The sequence below is a fragment of the Olea europaea genome, unplaced genomic scaffold (assembly GCF_002742605.1).
Source record: "Olea europaea var. sylvestris unplaced genomic scaffold, O_europaea_v1 scaffold3448, whole genome shotgun sequence".
NCBI lineage: Eukaryota > Viridiplantae > Streptophyta > Magnoliopsida > Lamiales > Oleaceae > Olea > Olea europaea.
The window spans coordinates 9883-18716 of record NW_019253548.1 but is presented as its reverse complement, the minus strand read 5'-3'; positions in this window follow the sequence as shown (position 1 = coordinate 18716).

Below are 8834 nucleotides of genomic sequence, written 5' to 3'. Positions count from 1 at the left end.
AAAAAAAAAAAAAAAAAAAAAAGTTATTTCAAAATAAAATAATTGAAAATTTTGTGGCAATATTGATACGTCTCTCTAATATGACTACTATTCTCCCCTTTGACTATCTTATAGGTTATGATTAATCGATTAATCATTGTGCGTGTAAGCAATTCACTAATCATATCTTTTAACCCCATTTTTTTGGTGCAAATTATAGTCTGCCCAGTTTTTCAGTTAGTGTGGGATCAGCTCCCCATTTTTCAACCAAGTCCAAGCAGAACTTAATAGAAGTAAAAAATACAATTAAGGCCATGTTTGAGCCACATTTTTATACAGTGATTCAAGGGGCGTTTGTTTCTAATTTTTGTAAAAATGAAATAGAAAAATATAATCGTTATGGACTCCATACAAGAGATAGAAATTCAAATTTGGTGACTTGATGTGATGAATAATGATCATATTTTTTATTTTAATGGAAAAGAATGAGAAACAAAAAAGGGTTTAATATCATTTCAACTACACATTTTTCAATAAAATAATATTACATGTAAATTCAAAACTTTTCCTTATTTTTTAACCACGCATTCTCTATCAATCTACTATTCCAAAATATATTCTTTCAAAATAATGTAGTTCAAACACACTAAGTTTTCAAGCTTGCTATGGGTACAGTTGCTTTGACAGCAACTATTGTAGGAATTGGTTCAAATATTAAATGAAAAGGTGTGTACAAAATGGAAAATAAAAAGGTGTGACTACGTGTCAATTTCGACTAAATATTCGGACTTGATCCGATGGTCAAATTACAAAAGTAAATAGACTAACTTATTTTACTCGTCGAATAGATCGTCGTGATATATTTGAAATCTCGAAATCAATTCTGGATGAATGAGAAATTGCGGATCAAAATTGGAAGAAATGAAGTGTTGCAATTTTTTGAAAGGATGTATGTTTTGGCCCACACTACTTCATTTGCACCATTTCTATATCTATAAATAAAACCCTATGAACATGATTTTGGGTACATCAATTGCATTGAGCATTCATTCTTTTCTTGCAATTCTCTTCTTTCTAATTTTATAGCATTTCATACATTTCCTTTGTAGAGGGGAAATTCTGTCAAAAGTTCATCGGTTTCTTGTGGTTTGAAGTGCTGCTACCACAAGTTGTGAATCCATTGTATCTTGGGAGACAAGTGTCATTCACCGTGAGCACCGTAGCAGGGCAATTTGTCTTAAGGAAAGAGATAACGTCTCACCTTGAATTATTCTCTATTTCTACTCCTTCTTAATTCTTGTTTTGCATAATCTTTATACCGAAACTCTGTCCAAATTTTCATTAATATAAATTGTGTTTTGATCACGTTTTTGTAGGTTAAAACTAGTCAAACAAATAATCAAAAATCAACCCTTACATAACCCTTTTTATAAGTTGTCTCCAACAATTTTAAGACAAATTTGTGTGTCTTTATGGTTGATTGTGGACAAATATTACTTTGTTTGAATAGTGCTTTGTGTACTATCTCCATCGATATTATCATCATTTTGTTGAATTTCTGTTTGTGTAACAGAATTGACTACCATCAGGACTTCGTCAAGTCAAAATGGTTACAATAATGTGGTACCACCCGTGGCCATACCGTTGGATAATACTACTATCCCACATGGGGAAAAGTCGAAAAAATTTACAGGAGTAGACTTCAAGAGGTGACAACAAAAGATGTTGTTTTATCTCACCACTCTTAATTTGGTTAAATTTCTAAAGGAAACTGCATCGGCTGTACAAGAAGGAGAACATAATCATGAATCGATTATTGCTTTGGATGCATGGAAACACTCAGACTTCCTATGCAAGAACTATATTCTAAACGCATTGGATAATACACTATATGAAGTGTATAGTTCAAAGGAATCAGCCAAGGAATTGTGGGATTCTTTGGAGACAAAGTTCAAGACCTAGGATGCCGAAACAAAGAAGTTCATTGTTGGCAAATTTTTGGACTACAAGATGGTGGATTCGAAAACCGTAATTAATCAATTGCAAGATGTTCAGGTCTTGTTACACGACATCCACGCCGAGAAAATGGAATTGAGTGAAGCATTCCAATTGGCTGCCATTATTGAGAAACTCCCTCCTATGTAGAGATTTCAAAATTACCTCAAGCACAAATGCAAGAAAATGAATTTGGAAGAATTGATTGTACGCTTGAGGATTGAAGAGGGCAATCAAAAAACCGAACGGAGGCTGGTTGATCAAGATGGTGCAAATTTTGTTGAAATGGAACCAAAGGCAACAAACAAGAAACGAAAGGCTCCTAATTATGCACCGCGAAGAGACAATTCCACGAAGGTTAAGAAGTTCAAAGGGAATTGTTACAACTGTGGCAAGGCTGGACATCATTCAAGTGAATGTCGAAAGTTAAAGAAGAATGTTCAAGTCCACATGATTGCAAATAACACTCTATCTGATGGACTACGAGAAGTGAGTTTATCTGCAGTAGTGTCTGAATGCAACATGATTGGAAATACTAGAGAATAGTGAATTGACACCGGCGCTACCCGCCATATGTGTGCGGACAAGGGGATGTTCTCCAACTATCAAGAATTGAATGGGGAACAACTATACATAGGAAATTCTGCAAGTCCCAAAGTTGAAGGACAAGGCAAAGTCACTTTGAAGATGACATCCGGGAAAGAACTCGTCCTCAACAACATCCTGCATGTGCCGGATATAAGAAAGAATTTAGTTTCCGGGTCTCTAGTTAGCAAGAATGGTTTTAAACTTGTATTTGTATTTGATAAGTTTGTGCTGTCTAAAAATGAGATGTATGTAGGGAAATGATACATGTGTGATGGAATGTTCAAGTTGAACATTCTTACAATTGTACCGAAGCAAGTCGTTATGAATAAAACTATAAATTATGTTTACTTGCTTGAACCTTCATGTTTGTGGCATAGTTGATTAGGACATGTGAATTACAAATCGTTGCGCAAACTAATAAATCAAAGTTTAATTCCGGTGCATAAAATCAATCCTAATCATAAATGTGAAATATGTGTTGAAGCAAAATTGGCTAAAACACCGTTCCATTCAATACAAAGGAACACAACCCCTCTTAAATTGATCCATAGCGATATATGCGATCTAAAATTTGTACAAACTCAAGGTAGTAAGAAATACTTTGTGACATTTATTTATGATTGTACAAAGTATTGCTATGTCTTTCTTTTGAGAAGTAAAGACGATGCCTTAGATGCATTCAAAACCTATAAGGCTGAAGTTGAAACACAACTTGAAAAACGAATAAAAAATATTCGTAGTGATAGAGGAGGTGAATATAGAGCACCGTTTGAAGACTGTTGTTCTGAACATAGAATTGTTCATCAAACAACGGCACATTACTGTCCTCAATCAAATGGTGTTACAGAATGCAAAAATCGAACACTTAAAGAAATGTTGAATGCCATGTTAATAAGTTCGGGTTTACCACAGAACATGTGGGGGGAGGCTATTTTAACGGCAAATAGTCTTCTTAATAAAATACCTCTTAAGAAAATGGAAGAGACACTATATGAACTATGGAAAGGCTATCATCTATCCTACCAATACTTGAAAGTGTGGGTGTGTTTGGCTAAAGTTGAGGTATCTAAGCCTAAACAAGTAAAAATCGTTCCTAAAACAATAGATTGCATATTTATTGGATACGCCAATAATAGTAGTGCATATCAATTTCTTGTACACAAATCCGAAATACAAGACTTATACGAAGGGACCATAATTGAATCAAGGAATGTGACATTATTTGAAAACACTTTTCCTTGCAAAAATAAGGAAAATACGAGTTCTAACAAGAGAACATATGAAACTACCAATGGAATTTCAAATGAGGAAGAATTAAGGCGTAGTAAAAGGGCTAGGACTTCTAAGACATTTGGCCCAAATTTTCTAACCTATATGGTAGAGGATGATTCAAAGACTTTTGATGAAGCAATGTCTATACCGGAAGCACCGCATTGGAAAGAAGCTATTAATAATGAGATAGATTATATAATGCAAAACCATACATGAGAGTTGGTTGATTTACCTCCGGGTAACAAGCCTTTAGAATGCAAATGGATATTCAAAAAGAAATTGAAAACTGACGGATCCATTGATAAATATAAGACTAGATTGGTTGCTAAAGGATATAGGCAAAAGGAAGGACTTGATTTCTTTGATACCTACTCACCCGTGACTAAAATCATGTCGATAAGGTTGTTAATTGCAATTGCGGTAATACACAACCTTGAGATTCATCAAATGGATGTAAAAACAGCATTCCTAAACGGTGAGTTAGAAGAGGAAATTTACATGGACCAACCTGAAGGGTTCGTTTCTCCTAACAAAAAACACAAAGTGTGTAAACTTGTTAAGTCCTTGTATGGATTAAAACAGGTTCCTAAACAATGGTACCAAAAGTTTGACAAAATAATGTTGTCAAATGGATTCAAGATCAACGAATATGACAAATGTGTATATATTAAACATACACCTTATACCTATGTAATTGTTTGTCTATATGTGGACGACATGTTAATAATGAGCAATAGTCACGAAATGTTGCTTAACACCAAAAAGATGCTAACAAAGTATTTCGATATGAAAGATATGGGTGTGGCAGATGTAATCTTAGGGATTAAAATCTCTAGAACGTAGGATGAAATTGTATTTTCACAATCTCACTACATAGAAAAAGTACTTAAAAAGTTTGACGTGTTTGAGGAAAGTTCTGCGAGAACTCTTCTTGATCCAAGTATGCACTTAGTTAAGAATACGGGAGAAAGCATATCACAACTAAGGTATTCACAAATAATTGGCAGTTTTATGTATATTACAAACTGCACTCGACCAGATATTACTTTTGCGGTGAATAAACTTAGTAGATTTACAAGTAATCCAAACCGTTATCATTGGAAGGCTTTAACGAGGGTTTTAAGGTACTTGAAGTATACCCTAACCTATAGATTACACTTCACAAAATATCCTACGGTACTAGAAAGATATTGTGATGCAAATTGGATATCCGATATGAAGGATTCTAAGTCCACTAGTGGTTACGTATTCACCATTGGTGGAGCTGTTGTATCATGAAAATCAACAAAGTAAACGTGCATAACTCGATCAACGATGGAATCTGAGTTTATTGCTTTGGACAAAGCTGGAGAAGATGCAGAATGGCTTCGAAATTTCTTAGAAGATGTTCCATGTTGGCCCAAGCCAGTACCTGTGATAAGTATACATTGTGATAGTCAATCAGCAATTGGAAGGGCTCGAAGCAGCATGTATAATGGTAAGTCTAGATATATTCGTCGTAGACACAACACCATTAAGCAACTGATCTCAAATGGCGTTATCTCCATTGATTATGTGAAATCAAAGGAGAATATTGTGGATCCACTGACGAAAAATTTGCCTAGAGATCAAATGCGTTGCCTATCGAGAGGAATGGGATTAAAGCCTACTACGTAAGAGTTTTTGTAATGATAACCCTACCTTGTTGACTGGAGATCCCAAGATCTTGGTTCAAAGGGACAACTAAGTTGTGAAAATTCCATGAAGCACTTAAGAAATTAGAATTCCTAACTCATTCCTACGATACTAAAGTGTTTTCTGCAGAGTAAATAAAGGCTAAGATTATCTTTTAATGATTCATATATCTTGATTGAGTCAAGTGGAGCAGGGCATGTGAAGTGGGGCCATTTCGATAAGAATTGTTTAAGGTTTGAATTCTTTAAACACTTATGAAAGCAAGAAGGGTTCAGGGCCAAAATGAACCAAGTCATGAGAACTAAGTACATGATAGGGAAGATATTTGTGTGAGTACTGTTGTATTAACTTGCACCAAAGGCTGAGTGGTTCAAGACCCATGGTTCACCAATTAGTCGAGTAAGTTCAATAGTATTTCACTAAGGGAAGTTCAAGGCCAGAAGCCACCATCCCTAATGCAATATTTTTTCGCACCCTCTCTACATTGGATCATATCATCGCATTTGCATATACATACCCGAATTTTCATTTATATGGGGAATTGTAGGAATTGGTTTAAATATTAAATGAAAAGGTGTGTAAAAAGTGGAAAATGAAAAGGTGTGACTACGTGTCAACTTCGACAAAATATTCGGACTTGATTCGATGGTCAAATTACAAAAGTAAATAGACTAACTTATTCTACTCGTCGAGTAGATCGTCGTGGTATATTTGAAATCTCGAAACCAGTTCCGGATGAATGAGAAATTGCGGACCAAAGTTAGAAGAAATGAAGTGTTACAATTTTTTGAAAGGATGCATGTTTTGGCCCACACTATTTCATTTGCACCCTTTCTACATCTATAAATAGAACCCTATGGACATGATTTTGGGTACATCAATTGCATTGAGCATTCATTTTTCTCTTACAATTCTCTTCTTTCTAATTCTATAACATTTCATACATTTCCTTTGTAGAGGGGAAATTTTGTCAAAAGTTCGTCGGTTTCTTGTGGTTTGAAGTGCTGCTACCACAAGTTGTGAATTCATTATATCTTGGGAGACAAGTATCATTCACCGTGAGCACCGTAGCGAGGCAATTTGTCTTAAGGAAAGAGATAACATCTCGCCTTAAATTATTCTCTATTTCTACTTCTTCTTAATCCTTGTTTTGCATAATCTTTATACCGAAACTCTATCCAAATTTTCATTAATATAAATTGTGTTTTGATCACGCTCTTACGGGTTAAAACTAGTCAAACAAATATATCAAAAATCAACCCTTACATAATCATTTTTATAAGTTGTCTCCAACAACTATGACAACCCTCTCACATTAAGGCGTGGGGCTCGTGGGCCCCACATTTTGTGAGAGGGTTGTAAGTGTACTTAGCCTTTTTCCAATGTTTTACCTTATAATTATTCCTTGGGAATTTTCATTCTTTAAAATTGGTATATAATGACTCTTGTTGTCAATCTTCAAAACTATGCACTTTTAAAGATAAACACGCATGCAAACTCCACAAATTCATCAAGTTCACGACTAATGTAAAATACTTAGCCCCTGCTTATTAGAAATAAATATTTCGATTTTAATTTAAGTTAAAATTAATAATTAATTTTAATTACATATTTTATGAAATTCACAACTTTTTAACCACATATTTTATCAAATTTACTAAAAATTTAATTTTAATTACCACTATACAGGGACTCATTGTAAATGAAAACGCAAAAAATCAAAATAATATCTTGTAGAAAACAACTTTAGTATTTGTGCAGGCATTGAGCCCGGCATTTCTACGCAGCCCAATTCGGCAGGAGCTAACTTAATAGGGACCAATGTGAAAGTAAGCGCATCAGCCCACAGTGGACCTTAATGGGCTCTGCCCTTTCTAAAACCCTGACTAGGGTTGGACATGGTCCGGTTCGGTTCGGTTCTAACGAGAACCGAACCAACCCGAAATTTTCGGGTATTTAGTAAGTGAAACCGTCGGGTCCAAATTTAATTACGGAACCGTTTGGGTTCGGTTCCATTCGATTCGGTTCGGTCCGATTCGGTTCCGTATTATAATTAAAATATTTAATATATACAAAGTTACGTTAATTTAATTAATGATATATTTAATATTAGCTCTTACAAAATAACGTAGTTCATGTTGGAAGAATTTTGTGAATAGTGACGCCAAAATAAGTATAATGATGGTTTGTAAATTCGTGTCGAAAATTGGACAGAGTACAAACAAGAAGAAGAAGAAAGTAGGGACAAAGTCGAGGCAAGAGTTGGACTCTTTGTCCTTAAGTCGAATTTGCCCCGCAACGGTGCCTACGGATTTCGGCAATCGACTCCCAAGATACTACAGTTACACTTGTGTTTGTAGCACTCCAAAACACAAGTACAACGAACCAAATTTAGGCTTATGTACTCCAAGGATGAAATGAAGGAAAATCAAAATAAATGAAATGATTTTGATTTTGGATAGAAGAGAGGATGAGAGATGTTTTGCATATCAAATTGTGAGGAATAGGACACCCAAAGGGTCCTATTTATAGACCATGAAAGGGTGTGGACGAAATGGTTGAGGCCAAACCATGCACCATTTCCAAACAATGCACCTTTATGAAAAGGTGTCTATTCACTAATGACCTTTATGAAAAGGTGTCTATTCACTAATGGTTGAAGCCAAACCATGCACCCTTTCCAAACAATGCACCTTTATGAAAAGGTGTCTATTCACTGATTTTCGTCCTTTTTCGTAATTTCTTATTCATCCGATATTGATTTTCGAAATGCCAAATATACCAAACAATTTTGCCTAAACGGATTGAGTCGAGCTTTTGAGTATTTGGCCGAAGTCGATACGAAGTCACTTTAATCGATTTTCAATTCTCGATTTATTTAACCAATATCCAACAATCCCCCACATTAATGGAAATTTCTCGATATGCGCAACACAATGCGAATGCAATGCAAATGAAATGCAGACTCTAACAAATGGAGTACACACGACAATTCATAGCATCAAGATAGGTAGCTTGTGGCCTTGAACCTTCTTTAGTTGAATATAATCGGATTTACTAGACTAGTTGGTAAACGCGATGTCTTGAACCATCCAGCCGTTCGTGTAAAACCAAACAACTGTACCAACACCATGACTCATCTAACATATTCGGTTCTCATGGTTGAGTCCATTTTGGCCCTGGACAACTCTTGGTTTCATAAGTGCTCTAAGAGAATTAAGCCTCGAACTCTCATAGAAACGGCCCCATTTCACACTTATATAGGTGATCTCATACCTTTCTATCTCAAGGTTATGAATCATTAAAAGTATATATGTATACTTATC